At 44.0% G+C, this 24520-nt stretch overlaps 1 long non-coding RNA gene across 1 annotated transcript; it reads left to right on the forward strand.

The window, feature by feature from the left end:
* Window positions 1–3640: 3640 nt before the first annotated feature.
* LOC113832251 lies at window positions 3641–7854 on the forward strand. The gene is made up of 2 exons (XR_003479425.2): window positions 3641–3877; window positions 5999–7854. It is a non-coding gene; the product is annotated as an uncharacterized LOC113832251 (long non-coding RNA).
* The last annotated feature ends 16666 nt before the right edge of the window (window positions 7855–24520 follow it).

A 24520-nucleotide genomic window follows, 5' to 3' on the forward strand; every position in this document is an offset into this window, starting at 1 on the left:
AGGTACCCAAAGAGTCAAACAAAGGTGTCAAATGCCCTGGAACTGGAGTTACAGATGGTTGTGAGCTGCCAAGTATAGGTGCTGGGAACCAAACTCAAGTCCATTAGTCTGCATTCTTAACCACTGATCCCTCTCTCCAACTATAAGTTTTCTTTCTTTTCAAAAGGAAGCATTAAGGAATTTTCTTTTGGGGAAAAATGACCATATTACCATATCTGGAGCCCACCTACTCCGTGATATCTAGGTAAGAATAGGTCAGTCCTCTAATTCTACAATCTTGGATGTCCACACCCACCCTCAAGACTTCTACAAGAGAATTAGGGTGGCATCAGGACTTGCCTCTTCTCTAGTTCATACACTATAGATTACCAAATCTGCTCTCCATTAACCAAGCCAAAACCATGACTTCCTCTGTAGAGTCACAGAAGAGACAGTTGTCATGAATGTTGGTACAACCTTCCTTTAAAAGAGACCTTAAAAAGCTTGCAAATCTAAGGGGGGGGTCACTTTCCCAGCCTGCCTTGCTACTGGATCCTGGGATGCACTTACATGGGCCTGAGTCAGAGGCTGGAAAGATGGTGGTGCTGGCATCTCATATCAGGCAGCAATGCTGGAAGGGCCTTGAGACAATGTCCTATGGCCACTTCAGAGGGGCTAGCAGTACAAACGGTGGCATCTGTGTCAGAGGTGACTGTAATGTAGGCTCCACTGGGCCTGTTCTTGGGGTGGCTTAAGCATGACCACCATGAAAAGACAACACATCTGTCAACACATCTTTGAACTAGGATGGAGTTATGCCCTATCAAACTGATCCACTCAAAGTGTCCTTCAAAATGGCATCTACTAACAATACAGAGCATCCTGGCTCAAAACACATTGTGGAGCTAGTTATATAGGCCTATGGCAGAGACTGACTGGTGCTGAGGCTGTCACTGGCACTCCACATTGTGAGCAAAGATCAGTCAAAGTTTCACTAGTGCAGGAAACTATCAAAATGTGATATTTCAAGTATGACTTTTAGCAAATCAATGAACTGCTATCCTTCCGTGATAAAAGCTGAAAGGCTTTAGGATCCTATGCATCCAAGACCATCAGTGTGCAAGTACCAACCCAGTTCCCAACTCCAAGAGACCCTCTCAGCCCCCTGGCATCAGAGGTGCAGTCACTTGCTTCTCAGTTTCTGTTGCTTACAACTTGGAGCCTGGAGGACAGTGGTGATTGTGTGAGCCCCAAACCCCACTGTGGATTTGTGAGAGACAAATTACACCATGTACCAAGTCAATACTGACAAGCAAACATCAATTGAATAGGAGACATCCATGTTCCCAAACTCCTTCAGAGGCCCCAATGAACACTTTTCTGCAATTATTGTTCTTCTCCCTGTCCCAGAGTGGCCCCTGGCCACCAGAGCTATCTAGCTCCCTTCACAACTCTCTTCCATTCTAGAGGCGAAGCTAAGTTTCTCTCACTGTCTAAGGCAGGTGCCTGAACTGCATTTTTTTGTCTGTCTGTTTCCTACTTCCCTACCAATTCCCCTTCTCTGGGAAGCTCACCACCCTTAGAGGCTCACCAGGTGAAATGGGTGCCAAATATGTGAGCATATTGAAAGTCACATGACAATGCCTGCCTGGGGAGAAGGAGAGAGTCTGGGGCATTCTTCCAGGAGAGGCCTAACTTTCATTTTATTGAGATAGAACAGGGGAATCTCATTCTGTGAAATTACTGATACTCAGAGGTTGTTTAGGCCGTACTCAGCTTTGGAATGTACTCTCTCTCCAGCACCATGTCTGCCTGCATGACACCAATGCTTCCCACCACAACAATAAGAGACTAAACCTTCAAACTGTAAGCAAACCCCAATTAAATGTTTTCCTTTATGAGAGCTGGTATAGTCATGGTGTCTCTTCACAGCAATAAAACCCTAACTAAAAAAAATTCCCAGTAACTTCCAATGATCCGTGGAGGTTTTAAATTGTCTATGAAACACTGGAAACCTTCTGTCATCTAAAAACGTGGTATTTTTAAATAGCCATTAGAGGGGCCCTGAAGGCATGACAGCTCAGAGTAGAACAGCCTGAAAGACATTCTTTCTACTGTCATGTCTCCATGGTGACCCTCATCTTCTGTGGCCTCTGCTTCTTGGAAATACTTGATGTCAATCACGAGTAACTCAGTGCAATTTTAAAGTATTGCTATTGTCCCCTTAGCCTTGCATTGCTATCCTTATCTCTTACAGGGGAACTGTAAGTGCTTGCTTTGAGACTTCAGGCCTCAGGATGGTGTTGCTGGGGAGGAGACTTGAGGACTTCAATGCTTTCCCTGCCTCAGAGAATCCTCATGACCTACCTGTGCTAAAACTTGCCTTGCATAGGAATCTATTACAAAGTAAAGGGAGGAAGTTCTAAATGAATGACTTTTATGCATCCCAGACTTAATCTCCACAGTGCCTTTCCCCTTTCCATATGGCACTGCTTTTCACAGCAGTCTGGCAGCAGCTAACCCATGACCCGGTTCACTTCTCTTCTAGTGATACAGAACTCCACACCTGTGAGGACTCAGCCTGCCAGTAGACAGAGGGTTCATCTACATTTCATTTTTATTGCCATTGTTTGTATCATTACAGATAATGTCGTAGCCTGGCTCTACTGTCTTAGAGGTTAGAGCCCGCTTTGTGGGCACTTCACAGCCCTCTCGTCTGTTTTGTAAATCCAGAAGGATGCATTCTGAAATGTTTCCCATGTGTCTGAAAAGGGAGTACTACCAAACCCCATGCACACTGCCGGAAACTTCTAGGTGTTTTGAAGGCATACAGCTGTCTGGTCACTATTCACTAAGCAATGATGTGTAGCAGCTATTTGTCAAGTGCTCACATCACAGTGTATATCCCAGCCATCTACAGGTGGTCAACCTTATAAAATTGTGGCATGATGTCATCTACAAAGTTCACACTTGAGAACCACACAACTGAGTTACAAAAAAAAAAAAAAAGAAAGAAAAGAAAAAGAAACAACACACATACTCTTTGGTAAGAGATAGGGTCTCTAATCAAACCTAGAGCTCACCGATTGACTAGACTGACTATTGATAACATTCTGTGGATGGCTCCTGTTTCTGCCCTACCAATGCTGAGGTTACAAACACATGCTTATACACTTGACTTTTTATGGGGGTTTTTGAAATTGTAACTCGGGTCCTTTACTGACTGAACCATTTTCCAGGTCTAGGATCTTATCTTCATTGCCCTAGTATGAGCCTTGATGCCAGCCCATGGTGTCCATTGGGAGTGGTGGAGCCCTTAGAGGTGAGGACTAGTGGAATGAAGTTGGGTCACTTGGGATGTGCCTTTAGAGTGTCACTGGGACTCCAACCTTTCCTGTCTTCCTCCTTGATATCATGAGGTAGGCTTCTTACTCCACCGCACAGGAAGCAGGACATGTGACCACACACTGAATCATCCAAAGCTGAAAGCCAAAGTAACTGTTTCTTCCTGTGAGTCATCTGTTCAGTTGTCACAGTGAAGGGAATCTGACAGACATGTTCATCTTCTTGATTGTGTATGGCATTGGATTGAATCACGGACCAAAATAAAATGTTAGGCAAGGATAAATATTTGTCAGTGGGAGGCGGGGGTTGGGAGGGCGGTTACCCCTGAACATATAAGGCATGCCTAAAGTTTTCCCAAATCGAGTTCCTGGAATGAACACTTGGGCTCTTAGAGAGACTATTCTAGAGGTGAAAATGCTCATTAAAATTTAAAAGGAAACAACAAACTATCATTTATTGTTTTCTGGCCTCATTTCTATCCAGGCTTACACATGCACTCTGTTTCCAGGAAGAATTGTTCAAGGGAAAGAAGGCAATCTATAAAGAAGAAAATGTATGTACCAGTGCTGAGGGGGACATAGGCTCAGTCACTCTGGTTTCTGAAAAGTCAAAATACTGAACATAGTTCATCACAGAGGGAAAGGAAAGGCAGAGTCTGACATGGCTCTGAGGCTGTTTATAGCCAGAAGAGGTCAGGGGAAAAAAAAGAAAGACTATGGAGGGAGGGAGGGAAAGAGGGAGAGAGGGAAGAGATGGAGAGAACAGTGAGTCAAAGACATAGGAGACAGACAAAGGGGGACAGAAAAGGAAAGGACAGGCAAGATAGGAGAAGACATAGGAACAAAGGTAGTCAGCGTGGCAAGGAGAGAGGGGGAGAGCAGAAAGAACCTAAGCTAAGAAGGTAAAACATCTCCCACTCATTGGCTGTTCCTCTCAGCTCATTCTGTATGTCAAAAGGAATGGGAAAATGGGAAGAGGAAAGGAAAAGAAAAGGAGAGAGGAGGAAATGGGAAGGGAGGGGTAAAGAGTGGAGAAGAGAACAGAAGAGAAAGAACAGAAGATGAGAGAAAGGGAAAGGGAGGAGTGAAGAAAGGAGAGGAGGAAATGGGAAAGGAGAGGCGAGGAGGAGACGGAAGGGGAGGGGATGAAGGGGAAATCCACGTAGAGTCATGGCTTCAATAAGAAGAGTTTGATGTGGGGGCAATGAGCTGAATTTGAGGTCCATACACCAGGGCTCTCCAACCCCCGCCCCCCACACATACACTCTATATTATTAGTAGAACCTTATGCATAGAGTCCCCAAGGTCCCTAACATCTTGGGTCTCAAGGCACTGAAGACCCACTGGGGCCTCAGATACAAGTGCGAGGTACAGGACCTAACTAGGATGGAAAACAAGACACTGCAGCAAGGCGGGTCTTCGACACTTGTGCTACTAGCACAACCAAAGGAAGGGGACATAGATGCATCCACTTGCGTGTTTTTAAAACTTAGTTTTTGCCTTGCAGAAGAGTCCAGAGAGCTTCATTATCAATTCTGCTCAGTATACAGCCAGGTTTCAAGCTGGGGAACGTAAAGAATGACTTCCTGGTCCTTAACATCCTAACTAGCTCTCCCCAGCCACTCTGCAGCACTGGGCTCAGTCCTAGGGGATCCAGGATATCTGATCCCAAGGGTTTCATAAGCATGTTTACTTGAGAAAAAATATCCCATTTCAGATTAAATGAGCCCCTCCCCCCGCCCACCTTGCTATACTTCTCCTAGGGAGAATGGAAGCAGATTGTGACTACGAAAAAAAAAAATTAGAGCACTGACAATGCTACCCTTCCTTCCAAGGCTGGTGGTCTCATGGGATCTTTGGCCTCATCAGAGATAATTAGGAGAAAAATTTCCCACCACTAGTTCCCAGGTCTCAGGAAAACAGTGAGCTTCATCTGGGAACCTGCACTGGTTCCACATAGGAGGAGGAGGAGGCATGGAAAGCAGTAGCAGTTAGCTGACAAAGGCAGGAGCCACAGTATGCAGAAAGATGCCTCGGGGAGATGCTGGCCCAATCCCAGAACCTGCCAGTGAGCTACCCCGATGTGGGTTCTGGAAACTGAATTTTTCCACAAGCACTCTTAACTGCCTAGCAAGGAAAACCCCCATACCCAGGGTGCAGTTAAAGAGTCATTCGCCATCAAAATAATCAAAGACTCTTTGGCAAAGTAGCTGGTGTGGGTACAGATCAGGGAACATCTGTGGAGGGAAGGTAAGTGTTCAGAGATGGGTGTAGTTGCTAAGGTTGTAGCTCAGTCAGGAACCAAGCCCAGATATTCAAGGCCAAATCCAAGAACTCTATTTCTTTGCACGTGTTTTCCACCATGGGCTCTGCTCTCAATGGAATTTGCATTTTGGTATCATTTTTCCGGGTTGGTATTTTGTTAAAGTCACAAAAATGGTGCCTTTCTCGTTTTGTTGTCTTCTTTAATATAAGTAATCCTTTTAGAAACCCAATTGCCAGCCTGCTAGGGCATCTCTGCTGTTAGAGTCTGAGCAGCTCCCAGGCTGCCCGTCCACAGCAGCATATGCTCACTCTGGGGCATGAATCCTGCTGTGAAGTGACCTGGTGGAATACGGCAATCTTCCCTCTCCTTTTCAGTGACCCGGTTTCTTGGGTTTCTTCTCTTTCTGCAGAAAGAGCTGATGGCGGAAAACAGCAAGAGGATGAAGAGGAGATAAAGGATGAAGGATGGAGAGGGAGGAGGAGGAGGAAGCGAGCTTTCGAATGTTTGGAATGGATGTTGACTGACTAGCAGAGCTTTGGGCTGCATGAATTTCTCGTAGTTGCATCCCCAAGATCGGCCAAAGGAGTTCTGTGGCATGGCAAGGTGTGGCGAAGGCAAGCACAGGCTCCCACCCTTCCCCCACCCTCAGGAGGCTCCTCCCTAGCCACACAGCAGTTGTCCAGAGCCTACACCTCTGCTGCCATCGCTGTGCCGAGCATCAGTTTGGTTCTCATCATACCATTAGTTCCAGGCGCATCTGCTCCAGGATTTCTCCCTGCCCCTGTGGCGCATCCATCTCCATCTTGTTCACGTTTTATTACCCTCGCCTAAATGTTAGCGAGCCTTATCAAGTCCTGCAAGCATCGGGGCACTGTGCCAGGAGGCCGGCAGGCCTTCGACCCCGCTCCCTGTGGTTTGAGGCTCCACTTAGAGCTTTAATTTCCAGTCCCTGTAATTCAGGACCACAAAGGGCCATGCTGAAATAACTCCCTTACTTCCCAAAGGCAGCTGGCCAGTAGCCACTCAGTTACTGAGTTGAGTGCAGGACCCCTGCCTCTCTTGGGAGCCAAACAAAGCCTCTGACTTTCTCTCTGCCTCTTTTGCACACTCCAGAGCCTGTGACAGGGAATGCTGTTTCCATTGGCCAGGGGCCCTGGCAGGGCTCCCCAAGGCAATTTTCCAGCCCTATATTCGGTGGAGAACCTGAAAGGCTGCTGTTGCCAATTGAGCCCTGCCGGACTGGGGGAGGGTGGCTCCAAATCTTCCAGCCATTGGCTCTCAAACCTCTGGAGTGCAAGGATCCTTTGAAAGGGAGAAGAAAGAAGACACAATTAAGAACAGAATTCAAAACAACAGAAATCTCATTCGGTGCAAATCGCCTCTACTTGCAGATAAGTACTCTGAAAGAGCTGTCTGTAAAGCAAGTCCCATTCTGAGCAGGCCTGAAGCCAGGCACAGTTTGGCTATAGATCTAGGAAAGTTTAGAATTTCCCTGCAATAAGCCAGCATGCGCTCCCTGCTCAGTACATCTAACAAACACACCTCCTCCTGGTGCTGACCATATCTCACCTAAAAGGTGGTGTCTGGCACCTTTTTCAACCCTGACAATGGTCTCCTGAGCCTGGCAGGGCTCCTCCAGGTTCTCAGGTGAATAGGGCTTCAGTCCCAACTCTAAAGTTGACCCACAGGCATTGATTGCTGGGGGCAGGTTAGAAAGGGACCAACTGCAGCTCCCACCCTGAGATTTCTGAGTTATAACTCCCAGGAATCGTTTCCATTTTGCAAAGACATTTATGGAAGGGGGTCAGGTATGCTAAAAAACACATGGGAATCTCTGTAACAAATTACAATCAGCCCGAGTGCGGTGATTCTGCATCTGTGGCTTTAACTATGGACAGCTGTCTGAAAATATCCAGAAAAATATAATGGATCAAGCATATGCAAGCTTTTTATTTCTTGGCATCATTCCCTGAACAATACAGTAGAACAACTATCTGCACAGAGTTTACATTAGGTCTTTTAAGTAATGGAGCCATGATTAAAGCATACAGGATTGTGTGCACAGGCTGTACGCAAATATTGTACCATGTTAGAGTCGGTACTAGAGCATGGGTAGAGTTTTGGTAGCAGCTCTAAGCTCTGACCTGCTGATAGTTGCTGTTTCCCACACTTCTATTTTCTTTACCTTCGAGTTTCTTGTCATGGAAAATTTTTCTTTTTTTTAAAAAAAGTATCTGATCAAATAAATATATTACTTTCACCATATTTACTGTGGATTTTTCATCATAAGATTCTTATGTTATAGAGTAGAGATGAATTTCAAAGGAAGGGAGAGAGAGAGAGAGAGAGAGAGAGAGAGAGAGAGAGAGAGAGAGAGAGAGAGGTGAGAGGAACCCCAGAGCCCTAGGATTGAAGCAAAAAGAAGGGCTGCCTGCAAGGACACTTGAGGAAGGCTCCATTGGTGGTGATCTAATCATGGGCTGCCCACCTGGGGGGAGAGTGGAGGTTGAGCTGGGGCAGGTGTTGAGCTTCAGGGTACCTAAGCCTCTGTTAACTCTGTGGAGCAGAGTAGTGCTGTCACACCAGAGTGTCCAGCCAGGCTGTACTCTCTTCTCAGACCAGGAGGAAAAGAAGGAAGGGGACCCTGTTCCCCGAGCTAAGTCCTATCTACATGGGTCTGATTTAGAATGGGGGAAAAATGATTCCAGGTCAGAAACCACTGAGGTGTGCCCTTGAACTGACTTCAACTTTGGAAAGGAGAGCCAGCCCCACGTTACAGAATCTGACCGAGATAGTATCGATGGAGGCATGACCCAGCTGGAGCCAAGATTCCATCCTAGTAATTTAGGGTGGTGATTGGAAAGGTCAAAGCCATTGGCTTGTGTTCTGATAGATATCATGGCCAAAACCTTATGGAGCAATGGAAGATCGAAGAGGTTCAATGGCTTTCCCAAGTTCCCCTTCTGCTAAAGGTATGACTAGAGTGGCAGAGCAGCTGTTGGCTGCTTCCAAACTCACGCTGATGCTACTCCTGTGTCTTTTTAAGATGTGGCTTTGGCTGGCACAGTGGAACTGTCCGAAGGCATGTTTCCCTTTCAACAGTCCTCTTTTGGATATTAAGGTTAAGCATACAATCCTATGGGTTAGTGGAAAAGAGGGACCAAGCGCTTGGGAAAAACTGCCCAGATGGAGAGCAGGCTTCCACCGGAGGCTTGAAAAAGCAATGCAGAGTACTTTGCCTCTGGAGGACAAAAGGGATATTAAAAACAATTCCCTAGTGGTTCCACAATCCAAAACTCGAGATTGAAATCATTTGCTTGACAGCTAATTAATTTAGAAGAATCAGTCACTAATACCTGAGGCAAATATCCCTCGGGCAAGTACATATATTCACATCTGGAAACATAATAGGACTAATCTCTGAGAGTCTGGCCGCCAAAAGGAATGCTGGGGTTAAAAGGGTTGTAGCCATAGCGGTAGAACAAACATCTGGAACAAAGTGTGGTGCCCTTGGCTGAGACGGAGTCACCAACTCAGACGAGGGAAAGCCAGAGGTGTTTGTGTATAACTCAGCCTGTTTCTCCAAAGGTCTCTTATGCTCTGCTGATAGTCATAGTATCTCAGTCATTAAAGCCAGCAACGATTGTCTGAGTGCCCCACCCCACCCCCACCCCCAGCATTGAGAACTGAGGGAGAAGCAAGCAAGCAAAACCAACAACAGCCAGACAAAAACCCTCAGTGGCTATGCAGTAAATGACACAAAAAGCCCTCCATCCAAAGCATGGTACACTTGTCAAGATGGGAGTTAGGAGATGAGCTTGGTGTAGTGGGCCACACCTGTAAGCCCAGCATTTGGAGAGGGTGACAGAGAGATTGTGAGTTCAAGACCAGCCTCAGCTGTATAATGAGGGACTGTCTCTAAAAACCAGGGGCTCAGTTGGAAACCCTTTGCCTGGTGTTGCATAAGACCCCAGTAGCATCTTCAGCATGTGAAAAAAGTGAAGCTGTGGTATATGAAATAGAGAAAAGCTATGTAGAGCAAGAGATTGACACTAGTATGGTTTGTGTGGAAACTCAGAGGACAGAGAGAACATCAAGGAAATGGGTTGGGGAGATGGATGAGAGCTCTCTTCCAGGGAGCAGACAACAGTTGGTCACTTGGTGACACAGCTAAAACTGCATTTCCCAGCCTGCTCTGTGGATGAGTGTGTCTACCATGTGACCTCAGTTTGGATAACAGGCTATGAAATAGGTAGGACTCTGGGGCTGGCCCTTAGAGGAAAGGAGTGCTCCCCTCCCCACCTCTTTCCTCCCTCCTATGTTGCATATACAAAAATAGACCAGCTAAAGAACTCATCCGGGGCTCTAGAGAGGAATTTGTTTTGGGCTTTGCAGAGGCTTCCACAAGTCTGTGCATAGCTACGTGAAAAAGAAATGAACTTCCAACAGTTGGATACTGCCCCTTGGGCGGTCCATGATGCTGACAACTAACATGCCCAGAGAGGGAGAGGAAGGTGTTGGTGAAAAACAGGAAGGCCCTAGAGGAGGCCACAGTCTAATTGGGTAATACAATTGTGAACTTCTAACAAGGAGAAAGTGGGAAGGGCACTGGAGTTGAACATAGCATGTATACCAGCCCCCTTCTAGGAAGAGGTCTGCTGTGTGCTAGAGAAGGCTGGCATGTGCCAAGGCTCCACAGGCCTGGTCTTGTCTCTGCGTTATATTCAAAGGAACACTCGGTGCAGCCACCAAAAGTCAGGCACAAGCAATTTCAGTCTCTGCTTTCTTCCTTCAGGAACATTTAAAAGGGGCCAAGAGTTGGCCCTGCAGAGCAATGGTGGAATAAATTCCCTTTCCTCTCTGGTTTTCACCTTCTGCAGCAGCCCCAGGGCCCACCACTCCCTCCCAAATGCGCAGCTTGCTCTCTCTCCCTCAGCCTCCTTCTCTTTATCAGGTGTCTGCCCTGGGGTGAGCATGCAGCTCTCCCAACTCTGCAGGAATCCAAGTGTGCAGGCAGCTTCTGATACTCTGGTTTGAGTGTGGTGACACTTGATCCCATTATGAGCTATTAAGACAGAGAAAACTTAATCTCACTGTGGTACATAGAGGCAGACTCCTGCCTGGGGATTACAATTAAGTATCACCTTCAGGGTGGGGCCTGGGGATTGAGTCCTGGTGGTTTTATAGAGTAGGGAGAGAGACAGAAAACACACTCTTCTTAGATGATATCCAGCCCTCATTTTAGGACTCTGCCAAGAAGGCAATGGCCAGCTAGGTGCATCCAGAGCTGTGAAAGAGTGATGCCTCTTTTCTTTATAAAGCTACCCAGCCCCAGATTTTTCAATGCAGTTGTGAGTATATAGATAGATACGGATAGTAAGGGGATCTGGGAAAATCAATGAAGTTGTTTTTTGCAGGAGGGATTCTCTACCTTTCTTCAGTAGTTTTACAGGTCTCTACATAGTTTTCTGGAGAAGTCTCCCTTCTTTAAGGGATGGGTGCTCCGAGGGAAGCCAACATCTGCAGAAGCCTTTTAAGCTCTCATTGTGTTAGCACAGGGTGCTCTGTGGGACAGGAGCCAGTCTCCTGGGATCTGGGGACAGAGCTTGGCGTTGCAACTGGGCTGTGGTACAGGGCACAGTCACATCACCCATTTCCCCAGAGGCTGCGTTCACATCAATCTACCCTTGACCTAAGTCCCAGTGATTAGCCAAAAGACCACCAGCTGCATCAGTGATGCTAGATCAGAGTCAACACCATTCTTCAGGCGTGTGTCATCTGTTCTGTGCATTTATCACAGTGCGGTTCACAAGAGTCAAGACAGAGAGTCATCCTAAGTTCTGCTGATGGACATAGGGATAAAGAAACTGTGACTCATACACAGGAATATTACTCAGTCTTGAAGAGGAGGAAATTCCCTGAGTTGTGACAGCATGGACAAACCTGGAGGACATTGTGCTCAGTGAGTCACCCAGCCCCTGAAAGACAAATACCACATGACCTCACTTCTGTGTACAATCTACAGAAATGAAATGCCCACAGCACAAAGTAGAAGGTTGCCAGGGTCAGGAAGCCATGGGGAGGGGAAAGAGATTGATGGACAGGCTCAAGCTGAAGTTCTAAGATAAAGGCGCTCAAGAGACCCATTGCTCAGCCAGGTGAGCATAGGAACATAGGACTACATAGACCAGAGGTCCCAGTACACAGGTGTGACCGTGTCAGGTGATAGCTATGTTAATCAGCTCCATTGTAAATCACTACACAGCTGCATTTAGCAAATTTTATATATGTATAATTTATTTGTTAACTATACATCCATAAAACTGAGAAAGTTAAAAATAATAAATTAACTTTTTCAAAGGAAAGGAACATGGCCTGCCTAGAGCACTCTAAATTGAGGCTAGAGACCTCTTTATTTGAGACATACATACACAATGCAATGCAACATGTCTCAGCAATGGGGTCAGACAGTGTATTTTGTGGTTTCATTTGTGTAAAAAAAAAAAACTGCACCTTGCCATTATCTTTGTGTCTTAGTTACTTTTTTATTGGTAGGGGGAAAAAGACATCACGACGAAGGCATCTTATAAAAGAAAACATTTAATTGGGGACTTGCTCCAGAGGGTGAATCCATAACCATCATGGCAGTGAGCATGGCATGAGGCAGGCAGTCATGGCACTGGAGCAGTAGCTATGAGCTTACATCCTGACCCACAAGTTGGAGGCAGAAGAGAGGAGAGAGAGAGAGAGAGAGAGAGAGAGAGAGAGAGAGAGAGAGAGAGAGAGATTGGGCCTGGTTTGGGCTTTTGAAACCTCAAAGTCCACCTCCAATAACACAACTCCTTTAAAAGGCCACACCTCCTAATCCTTCCCAAACTGATCCACCAACCAAGGACCAAGCAAATTCATATCTATGAGCCTCTGGAGGTTATTCTCAAACCACACACTTGGCAGCAATGAGAATACTCTAACAGGTCACTAGTGATCCTCTCTTTTGCTATTAGACTACTGAAACAATGGCCGCCCAAGAAACTGGAATTTCCCTAGGAATCTCTTGTTGGGAGAAGGAAAAACATATAGCCAGAGGGGAACCATGTCTTCCTGAGAGAGATTTCACACAGTTCTGACAGCCTGTCGAGCCACTTCATAGGAGAGACAGCAGCCAAGTCAATGATAGGTCAAGATGAGCAGGACTGCTTAGCTGAGCATATGTTTTTTACTCTGTTTAAACAGGAACGTCACATCAGGACCTCAGAGATGGATTTGAGATCACTAAATCCTACTTATTACTCATTATAATGTGCCCACAGTGGGTGACTCTGTGTTCTTCACTATTAATTGCCTGTTTAAATTGTCCTACTGAGTTCAGGTGCAGACTGCAGCTTGTTTGGGCTGCAAAGGCTCTGCTCCAACCCTATGACAACTCAAACAACCCCTCCAACACACTGAAGAACAGAGAGACCAGAGCCAAGAAGGTGTGGTTTGCTCTGGATGGTAGAATTACAGGTGTGTCCATTTACTCTCCTTTCCGCTGTGTTTAATTGCTGTGGAGGATTTTTCCTCTGAATGATGGTGCCACCCTGTGACAACATTCTAAAAAAAGAAAAAAAACAAAAAACAAAAAACAAACATCTGTTGACCTTGTTGAAAGAGGAAAAACACAGAGGACCAGTAGATGGATGGACCTACACAGTGTTCAACATGCTGTACTCAAGTGGCCAGAGGAGATTGGGAGAGGGTACTCTAGACCTGTGAAGAAAGGATTTGGGGAACATGTGCCCCAAATTTGCTCAGGGCCTAGAGTGAGCACTTGTTGCTGTCTTATGATTTCTGTATCTAAAATCAGTTCTTTTTTTTTTCTCATGGGAATTTTTTAAGTAAACATTACATTAAGATCCCTGCAAAGATTTCAAGCCACCATCTGTGTGGCTGTTTATTTTCTCTCGGCTGAAGTGATAATTGCCTGTCTGTGGCATTGAGCCTACTGCCACGGTGATTATCATATCATCAACAGAACATTAAACCCTCAGGTAAGGGGGGACCTTCAGGTAAGGCAGAGGCATGGGAGCCCCCCCACACACAACCACCCACCAGGAAACCAGAATTTGAGCTTCCTGCAAATGTCAAAGTTAATAAGGGACAAGAGCAAAGAATGACTTGTGACTATCAGAGCTTCTGTTGTCTGCCCCAAATGGACTCACACAGCATGTTGCTGTGTCCCTGTTTCCCATTAACTCTACCAGTAAAGGAAATGTGTGTCTCTAACACCAAACTGGCGAGTTAGTTTAGACTGCAGGAAATGAAAGGCCCGCTGTGGCCTGGGAACTCAAGAGGCAGTCCTACACTACAGGACAAAGGTCCAGGACTGGCCCTCGGTCACGCATTTGCACCCAGAATCAATGTAACCAGACTCTCTGTATGACGTGAGGGGCCATGAGTCTGCAATTTGCCAATGTCCTCAGAACAGCCTTTTGCATAGTAAACTCTGATAAATACCATGTGGGGTGTTAAAAAGGAAGGACTGGGAAGAGGAGGAGCATTGATCATTGAGACTGATAGAGATACTAGCAAAGAGGGTTGAGAATGCTGACCTCCACATTGCCCACTTGGTAATTCACAAAACATTGCATTTATTGAGCTTCTGACTCAGGGCCCAGGGAACATGTCGGTGATTCCTGTCTGGGAAAACACATAAAACTTGACAACGTCACCAGAAATAACATTTGCAGGGTGCTAAAGGTCATAACAGGTATAAATAAATGCCTGGAAAATGGGGAAAGAGCTGGGAACTAAAGTGTGGTCTTGTGATGCATGGCTACCTCCATTGCCCCTCCCCAACTCCACAATTCTGTTGGCAAAGTGGCAGGTTGATCATAGGGACTGACAGCTAAAAGCTAGTGTTGCTGCCACAATTGACACTGTGGGAACCTGTGGTTGGGGTTCAGATGAGAATGAAGAAAGTAAGAGCTGGGATTACTTAAAGACAGGCCTTGTCTTAAGGTCAGTCTGTATAAATTTAGTGGGAGCCAGGCTTTTTAAATAAGAATGGCTCCTATAGGCTCATATATTTGAATGTTCAGTTATCAGGGAGTGGCACTATTTGAAAGGATTAGAGGGTATGACCTCATTGAATAGTATGTCCCTCATACTTCCTGTTGGAGGAAGTATGTCACTGAGGGTGGGTTACGATGTTCCAAGAGCTCAAGCGAGTCCCAATGTCTCTCTCTTCCTGCTGCCTGTGGATCTAGATGTAGAACTCTCAGCTACTTCTCCAGCACCGTGTCTGCCTGATCACTGGCATCCTCCGTTCTGTGAAGATAATGAACTGAAGTTGTAAATAAGCCCCAATTAAATGCTTTCCTTTATAAGAGTTGCCATGGTCATGGTTTCTCTTCACAACAATAAAACAGTGACTAAGACATGCTGTATTGGTTACTTTTTTTCATCAGTGTGACAAAATACTCAGCAAAAGCAGTGTAATGAAAGAAGGGTTTGTTTTACCTTACAGTTTGGGGGTATAGTCCATCATGGCAGTGAAGATATGACCAACAAGCTTGAGGCAGCTGGTTGTATTTCCTCTGCAGATGGTTGTATTTCCTCTGCAGATGGAAAGCAGAGAGAGATAAGTGCTGAGGCCCAGCTTTTTAAAGCAGTTTGGGATCCCAGTCCATAGGATGGTGTCTTCTACATTCAAGATAACTCTTCCCTTTCATTACATTTTCTGGAGCTACTCTCCATGGTGACTATAAATACTCTCAAGTTGGCAGTCAAGATTAATCATCTTGGCTAAGCATTCATAGTTCATGGTCACTCAATAGTTGATCAAATTCCTCTCCTGTCTCAAATCTCCCACAGATGACCACTGGGCATTCTGATTTGCCTCCAGCAAGGATTCTGTTAAGTCAGGTCAGATTAACAAGAATTTCCCCACCTGTATGGGCTCCTCTTAGTAATTTTCCATTGGCCAACCTTCACTTCTGAGTCAGCTCCTTGGCAAAATCCCCACTTATTCTGGCTATATTTGGGGTTGAGCTCAGTTCTTTACTGAGGTCTCTTATCCGTTGTTGCAGTGGTCCCTGACTGAAGTTCAAGGCTGGTTTGCTGAACAAAGGGTAGCCTTCAGCTTTACAGACCAGAGCCCAGAGCTCCAGTTAAAGCAAACAACGGGCCAGTAAGGAGAAACAAAGAAGGGGAACCAGGGAAAGACTGAATACTCTTGATCAGTGTGAGCCTGGCAAGGTGTGAAAGCAGGTAAGGACTTTGGATGTGACCACAAATAGCAGCACATTCTCCAGTCACCACGTCCCTAGAGGAAATATACCTCAGAGTCCAGGTGTTCGAGCCCTGCCTGAGACATGGGCTGACATGGAACCATGAGCCACCAAGGAAAATATGTGAGACATATTTCAAGTGCTGAAAGCAAGGAATTAGCATCCAAGATTGCTATACTCACCTAAATTATGTCTTTAAATTAATAGAGAAATAAAAATATCTGAAGACAAACACAAATTATGACCATTCACAACAACCAAGCCAGCACCTCAGAAAATACTTAACAGAGGAGCAGCACAGGAATTAGTGAAGTTCATGAGAGAAGCAGATGAACAGGAGATTCAAGAAGGGAGCCATCATGTCCAACACAGCAAACCAGAAAATTCCCAAAACCAATACCGTGGAGGGCAGGTGGGGGCCTACCAACTCTCCAGAACAAACAGCAACAAAATGGCAGGGAATAGTAAACCCCTCTAAACAATGGCATCAACTCACCGACTGAAAGGTGCAGATTGATCAGCTTGAAAAACAAGATCTAACTTGGTGTTGTTGCCAAGAAATGTACATTACGAATTTTCGCAAGAACATTTGGCTCTCCAAAAATGCAGAGTCAAAGACAGAACTCAGTTTACAGACCTAAAGGAAGTGACCAACAAGCTGGGGTAGCAGTTCTGTCTCTCACAGAGTGGACTTCAAGTCTGAACTAGTCAGAAGAGGAAAAGAAACCCATGATAGATTAAAAAAAAATAATCTATCCAGATGATGCAAAAATCGTAAATATTTATGTACTAAAGTTTAGGCTTCCTGGCTTCTGGAAACAAACACTAAATGGTATAGAAGGGCCGCACAGTTCCTGAGGCAGTAAGAGAGATATATGAGCTGTAACATTCTGCTCTTCTTTTTTAGGTCTTTCAAACTCAAACTTAGCAAAGAAACTTCATATCTGAATAATACCAGATGCCAACTGGATTTCACAGATATCAACAAGATATTTTATCCAAAGGAGAGAGAAGACACTTTCTTCTCAGCATGTAACCTTATCTAAAATCATTCACATATTAATAGTTCATAATAATCCTTATATCAGATCACAGTGGGATAAAACCAGAACTCCATAGCCAAAGAAATGACACAAATATGTGAAGAGTGAACAATACACTTTTGAATGAAGAGACAATCACTGCAGAAACCAGGGAAGAAATGTAAAAATTCCTCAGATCAAATGGAAATGAGTGGGCAACCTCCCAGAACATCTGAGACACGGCTGAAGTAGTCCAGAGGAAGTCAGTATTTATAAGTACACCCAATAAAAATATCAGAGAGTTTGTGAATAAATACCCTACCGATGCACCTTAACATCCTAGACAAATGGAAGCCAAATTTAAATACAGTAGATTGTAAGAAATAATAGAGTGGGAAACAAACAAAACAGAGATTAAAAAGAACAATATCTAGAATCCATCAAAGAATTGGTTCCTTGAAAAGATGAACAAGTTTCATAAGCTACTGGACAAATGAATGAGAGACCCAAATCAATAAAATTAGAGATTGAAAAGGAGTTCTTACAACAGACTCCTGTAGGAGACATAGTGCACAGAAAGCATTGGGAAATTCAGAATTGTTAAGCCCGAAGGCTTTTATTTGCTTTTGGAGAAAGAAATGATGCTTTTCACCAGAAGACTGAAGTGGATGTTATCTGACACCCAGTGATCTTTTTGCTATTCTGTTCAGCCAGCCTTCCTGAATCCTCCCAATCCTGGGCTTTGTTTAGGCCCTAATCCTGAGTTTTGCCTCTCAGTGAATAGAACCTATCCTTATGAAAGAGGTCCTTGTACTTTGCATCCTCCACCAATAGAATCTATCTTTATGCTTATTACAAATCCTTCCCTTTGTAGGCCTTGCCATTAGCTCTGTTTGTTAGCCAATAGAATTCATTCTTATTGCAAAGGTCTCAGCAGCGGGGGTGCTTTGCTATATTGCTAGGGAGTTTCTATGTAGCTATACCTAAAGCTTTGTTGCGATAATTGTCGTGTGGAAACCTTTTTCTGAAGTTTTACTGCATTTCAGTGTGGAAGAATAAACCACAGGGCCAGATTCTGAAAGTTTTGACCCAATTCCTGAAAAGATGGTACTGACTCTATCATTCTTCATCTTGAGTGGGAGATCTCACTATCAGCTGTGTGGTTTTCAGGGGTCCCTAGCAGACTCCCGTGAAAACCAGAGGATCACTGGGAATACTTTGGAAATCCTAAACTCATATAACCTAACAAATTAAATCATGGAAATACATGCAGCTTTCATGACCCAAAAATAAATAATGAAATCAAAGCAGCAATTAAATTTCCCCACAGTAAAGCCCAAGACTTCACAGACTCACTGCTTGTGGATGTCAGGGAACAACTTTCAGGAATTGGTTTTCACCTGCTACCTTGTTGAGACTGCTTCTCTCTTGCTTCTGCCACTGCTGTGCAGAGTACTCCAGGTAAGGTCAACCTCGGGCTTCTGGCCAGTTCTCCTGACTCTATCTCCCATCTTACTACAGGAGTGCTGGGATTTCAAATGAATGGTATCACATCTGGATTTGCTTTGTTTCTTTCTTCTTGATTCTTCAGTTTTTCATTTCCAATCTTATTTCAGTTTGGCTTTATTTCAGAGATTCTATCTCCTTATTAAACTGTTTTCATATATTGAGTTGTTTATATTATTTCCTTCTACTTTTTGTATTTTCAGTCTCTTATTTTTGAAACTAAAATGTAATTACAATATTTTTCCTTTCCTTTTCCTCCCTTCAAACCTCTCCCTGCTCTTCATCAAATTCATGGCCTCCTTTTTCACTAATTGCTATTGTATGCATATATGTATATATTCCTAAATATAACCTGTTTAGTCTTTATGTCTTCACAGTCTTCATTGCAGCAGTTATTCATATTCTCTTTACAATCTTTGATCATGTTTATTATGATGGCCAATTTAAAGTCATTAATACATCATCTAAGTTGTCTTTGGGGGGCTACTATTACGGAGGTGTTAAATTTTTGTGGAGCCTTGTTGCTTTGGTTAACCATGTAAGTATACAATTGAGGGGACCTAGGCATCTGGAGTTAGGTTGTTGGTACTGATTTTGGTATGGAAGTCCTGTCTCTCTTTTGTTGAGTGGGTGCTTGAAGCTCTACTTCTTATTATCCAAACTTGCCAGGTTTTTGACCAGCTGTATGAGGCTTCAAGATATCTGGTCTTCAGGTGAGTCTTGGGGCTGAGTTGAGCTGCTGGTGTGGGCCTGAGCTCTTTTTTGGGGAGGGGTGCTCCTGGGGTAATGGGAATACATGAAGTTGGCAGTGTTAGTCTGGTGTCCGTCTACAGAAGGGACTAGTGGGGATAGGTGGAGCTGGTTGGGGTGGGTGTAGTGAAGTTGGAAAGGATTCTAGGTTCTACATCTAGGAATGAAAGCAAGAAATGGCTCTTGGTGGAGCAGGCGGGGTTAGTGATGCAAGTTGTGGCAGAGAAGAACCAGGTGCATGTTGGGGGGAAATGGGCAGAACTGGTTGAGGTTGGTGCTGTAGAGTTGTGTAGGATCCTAGGTTCCCAGGCTAGGTTTCCAGATGAGGCAAAGCAAGGGCTCTGAGTGGGATGGTTGAGGTTAGGAGGGATGGATAAGGTGTAGATGCTCACACACATGAAAAGTTTGTTATTAAAAGAACAGCAAAGCAAAATGAGCTATCTAGAAATTTAACAAGAAAAATGTTAGGATTAAACCTAGTTCCATCACTGAATCACTATGGTAATACAAAATAAACACTCTGATTAAAGATATACATTGTCTTAGTTGGGGTTTCTATTGCTGAGAAAGAGATACCATGATCATGAAAACATTTAATTGAGGGTATCTTGCACTTTCAGAGGTTTAGTCCATTATCCTCATGACAGGATATAGTAGCACGTAGGCAGACATGGTGCTAGAGATGGAGTTGAGAGTTCTAGCCCTTAATTTGTAGGCAACAGGAAGTGAACTGTGATACTGGACACATTGTGTCCACCCCCACAGTGACATACTTCCTCCAGTAAGACTACACCTCCTAATTGTGCCACTCCCTATGGGGATCATTTTCTTTCAAACCACCAAAGACATTGTCAGAAAGGGTCCATATGATATACTTACTGTCCTTAAGAAATACTGCTAGAGTGAAAGAGAAATGTTTATCAGATCAGTCAATAGGATTCCATCTACAGCTGCAAGAGTACACGGCAGTTTAACAAACATTCTTGTAGTAACAACAGCCTGGAATTACATGAATTGAATCTAAATGATGAGCTAGAGAGATGTTTCAGTGGTTGAAAGCACCGCCTGCTCTTCTAGAGGATATGGGTTCAATCTTCAGTACTCACAAGACAGCTCATGCCTGTCTATAACTCCAGTTCCAGAGGAATATGATGACCTCTTCTGGCCTTGCTGGGAACCAGGCACACAATGTTACACAGACACACATGCAGCCAAAACAGCCTCTCCATATAAAAAACTATTTTATAAATCTAAATGAACTAGGATAAGGAAATAGTTCAACATTTATTGCCAGATTTTGATACTACTTTCTTCATAATCAAGAGAAGAATTAAAAAGACTAGGCCAAGATAACAAAGATTTGACAGTACCATAGACCCCACTGGCCCAAATAACATGTATGTAACTGTCCGTGGACCAATGCAAGAAAGCTCTTTTCATATGTGCACAGGGTATGTTATAGAGTAGATGGTATGCTAGGCCATAAAAAATTTCAAGAATTTGGAGACTCAAATCATGCATAGCATGTCCTCCAAAATTAGATCAGAAATCAAGATAAAATCTCAATAAGTTTGCAGTAAAGGAACCTCCTCATCTGTGTCCCCAGGTACTGGGGATTTAAATAACACAGTCTCAAATAACCCCTGAGCCATGAATAAGTTGCCAGGGGCAGTAGATATTTTCTTGAAAATGAAGGAGGGAAACATCCCCAGATGTTTTTGTTGTCAGTATTACCTCAGACCAGAACCAGATGGAGATCTAAAGGGAAGGACAACTGTCATTCCTGTTCCTCACGGGCACACACACAGTATCTGGAAAAGATCATGAATCTTTCCTAAGTGGAGTTTGTCCCAGCAATGCATGGTTAGTTCAACATTTGAAAATAATGTCAGTGATAGAACAAAGAGAAGTGATCACAATCAGTGCAGAAACACAGCTGACAAGATCTAACCATTGCTTGTGATAAAAGCTCTCACCAAAGCCACGATGGAAGACAGTCGCCTAAAATGGAAAAAGGACATCTCTAAAAATCCACAGCCAACATCATACTTATGGTGAATGATAGATTTGTTCTTTGAGATAGAGGACAAAGCAAGGATTCCCAACTCTCACCACTTCCATTCAACATGGAATTCTGGAATTCCATGCCAAGTGACCTGGGCAAAGTCACATACATACCTACATATACATAAACCTATACCTATACATACATACATACACACACATGTATACACACATGTATATGCATGCACATATACATACATACATACATGAACAACAGTGATATCAAGATCGGAAAAGAGGAGGTTTGGAATGATGGCTCAGCTGTTAAAAATGCTTACTATTCTTGTAAAGTACTGGAGTTTGATCTTCACTACACATATTGTGTGGCTAACAATTTCCTGTAACTGCAGGTCCGGGGGATCTGATACTCTCTTTCAGCCTCTAAGGAAGGAAGTGAGGCCTCTCAGGACATGCCCTTAAAGGGCATATGGGACACTAAGCAGGCAGTTGCCCTCTCTCCTCAGCCACCATTAGGTGAGCAGCTTTGACACCCCACATACCTCATGATGTGCTTGCTATCTGGCCACCATGAACTGAAAACTTCCAAGTCAGAAGCTAACATATGTTTTTCCTGTTTGTGCTGTTTATCTGGGCATTTTATCAGAGGTGGAAAAGCTGATTAGCACAAATGTCAATATTCTCACAAATGACCTATGAGTTCAATGCTTTCTCTGCTAATCTCAGTTGTGCCAATTTCAGGAATTGTCAAACTGATCCTAAAGTACAATGGAAACTCAAGGAACCCTTTATGACTGAAAAAGTCCTGAAAAGGAAGAGGAGTCACAGATATTTGCAAACTATCACAACACCAGTGTAACTTACTCAGTGTGCTCAGTAGACACATAGAGCCACAGAGTATAAAGTGTCTAGAAACACATTTTGAGTTTATGCTGATTCGAAACAGAGATGTTAGGGCAATCCACTGCCGGAAGCACAGTGCTTTCAATGTAATTGCTATGATTCCATTGAGACTTGGAATTCACTTCCTATACACAAGTTGACTCACAGTGAATCATTAACCTAAATATAAAGGTTAAGACTATAAAACTCAGGCAAGAAAACCTGAGGAAGAATTTCTGTGACTCTGTGGGCCAAGTCTTCTGAGATGAGACACCAAAAGATGAGTGGGGGGGGGAGAAAAAGTGCACAGGTTGGATGCTTTCACAGCCTTTGTGTTCCAGTAAATCTCACTGATAAAGGTAGAAAGGTACCACACAGAATAAGAGAAAAATAAATAGAATTTTGAAAAGAAGACAATATGCTACAGGCACCAAAACAAACATGTAGACAAGCGGAATGAAATCAAAGACCCAAACACCAGCACACATAACTCCAGTCATTTAGTATTTGACAAAAATGCCAAAAGATATAGTCTAGAGAAAAGAAACAAACTTCAACAAATAGTGCTTGGAAAACTGGATGTCCATATGTGGGAGGAGGAAATTAGATCCATATATATCATCATACCCAAAACGAACTCCAATGGATCAAAGAGCTAAAATGAAACCTGAAACACTGAGACTTCTAGACAAAAACACAGACCGTACCCTACACGATGTAAGTGTAGGAAGGGACTTCCTGAATAGGACTTCATTTGCTAGAACTAAGGAGAACAACTGACAAGTGGGACTTCATAAAACTAAAATGTGTCTGCACAGCTAAAGAAACAATCAACTTGCTGAAGAAGAAGCCTAGAGAATGAGAGAATCTTCACCTGCTATAAATGTGACAGAGGATTACTATCCAGAATATATATAAAGAACTTTAAAAAAAAAGGATAGTCCATTCAAAAAGTGGGTTTGGAATATAAGCAGGGGGTTCTTGCAATAAGAAAGGGCAATTTTCTTCCAAAAGAAGTTTATGGGTGGCTATAAATACAGGATAGAGGCTCAGAAATGTAACATCAGGAAACTGCACATCAGAGTCACATCTGATGCCACCTCATACCCTCATGGATGTTGATCCTTAAAAAGACAGTCATAGTGTACTGGGAAAAAGTCTGGGAAAACCTTCATATGCTCCTAAAGGGCATGGGAACCAATACAACCATTCTGGAAGTCAGACTGGTATTTCCTCAATAGACTAAACACAGACTCAACACATGACCCAGCACTTCCACCCTGAAGATACTGTAAGGGAGAAATGAAAAGGTATGCCCACAAGAAAAAACTTATGCATGAATGTTCTTAGCAGCAATGATCAAAGAGTAAAACTATCCAGATGTCCATTGACTGACAAATTGCTAAGTAGAGTGTGATCTATCCATCCAATGGAATAGCATCCAGGAACAGAAAGGAGTCAAGAGCTAGCAGGTACTACGATGTGGACAAAACTTGACAACATTGTGGGAAGTGGGAAAAGCCATCAGGATACACTATAGATGGCACCCTTGCATTGATCTGAAATTCTGAAACACGCAAACTCATGGAGACAGAAAGCAGGTGAGTGGCTGTTGGAGCTGAGAGGGGAGGAGGGGAAGGGCCAGGGAACAACAACCGAGGCGGCCAGGCCGGGAGTTGTTGCTAATAAGCAACAGGTTTTTAATTGTTTTGTTTGAATGTGGTAATAAAAATATCCAAAAACAAGTTGTGAGGATTGTGCGACTCTGGGACAGTGTTAAAAAATGTCTGAATAGTTAAAACAGTGAGCGTGTAGATATACTACATGTATTCCATCCTTATTCCATCCTTAGTCCTTGGGGCAACCTCTGAGCTTTTCTCGTGCTCTCCTGCTGAGCTGGGCTGGGCTGGGTAGAAACAGAGTTTACCCTGCACAAAGGCCAAGGCTGTGTTAGTGCAAATCACTTGCCCAAATGTTGATTCAACCCCAGCAAGTCTAAAAATAGAGGGCTTCTCAAATAACAGAATGAATTCTGTGTGTTTGCCTTCTGCCTTTTTCTCCTTCTCTCTGTTCACTGGTTGAAGTTTGGAATCCTCTTGTCTTCAAAGTCTATCTGTATGAACTGGTTAACTCATTTTCCTGGCTCTAGAATGCTACATACCAGCAGAAACTTTGGGTAGCCAAAGCCCTGTGTGCAGATGTTGAGGATTAAGTTTCCAGCCCCGGGGAGTATCTTGGCTTTACGATGCTGGCTTCCTTTATGCATTTTCCAGATTGCATTAACCATAAATTTCCCTCAGCATGGAGCAGGCTCCCATTCTTGTCTGCAAGCTACTGATATAGTGCTAAAGCTGATGCCATCCTTCAAGAGCCTCATAAACATGCCAGCTTGCACTGTCACTCGCTAGGCCTGACCAAAGGTACAGCCATTCTCAGACACCACACAAGACCTTGCGCCACCCCGAAGGAGGCCAGAGT

The sequence above is a fragment of the Cricetulus griseus genome (assembly GCF_003668045.3).
Source record: "Cricetulus griseus strain 17A/GY chromosome 1 unlocalized genomic scaffold, alternate assembly CriGri-PICRH-1.0 chr1_1, whole genome shotgun sequence".
NCBI classification, from domain to species: domain Eukaryota; kingdom Metazoa; phylum Chordata; class Mammalia; order Rodentia; family Cricetidae; genus Cricetulus; species Cricetulus griseus.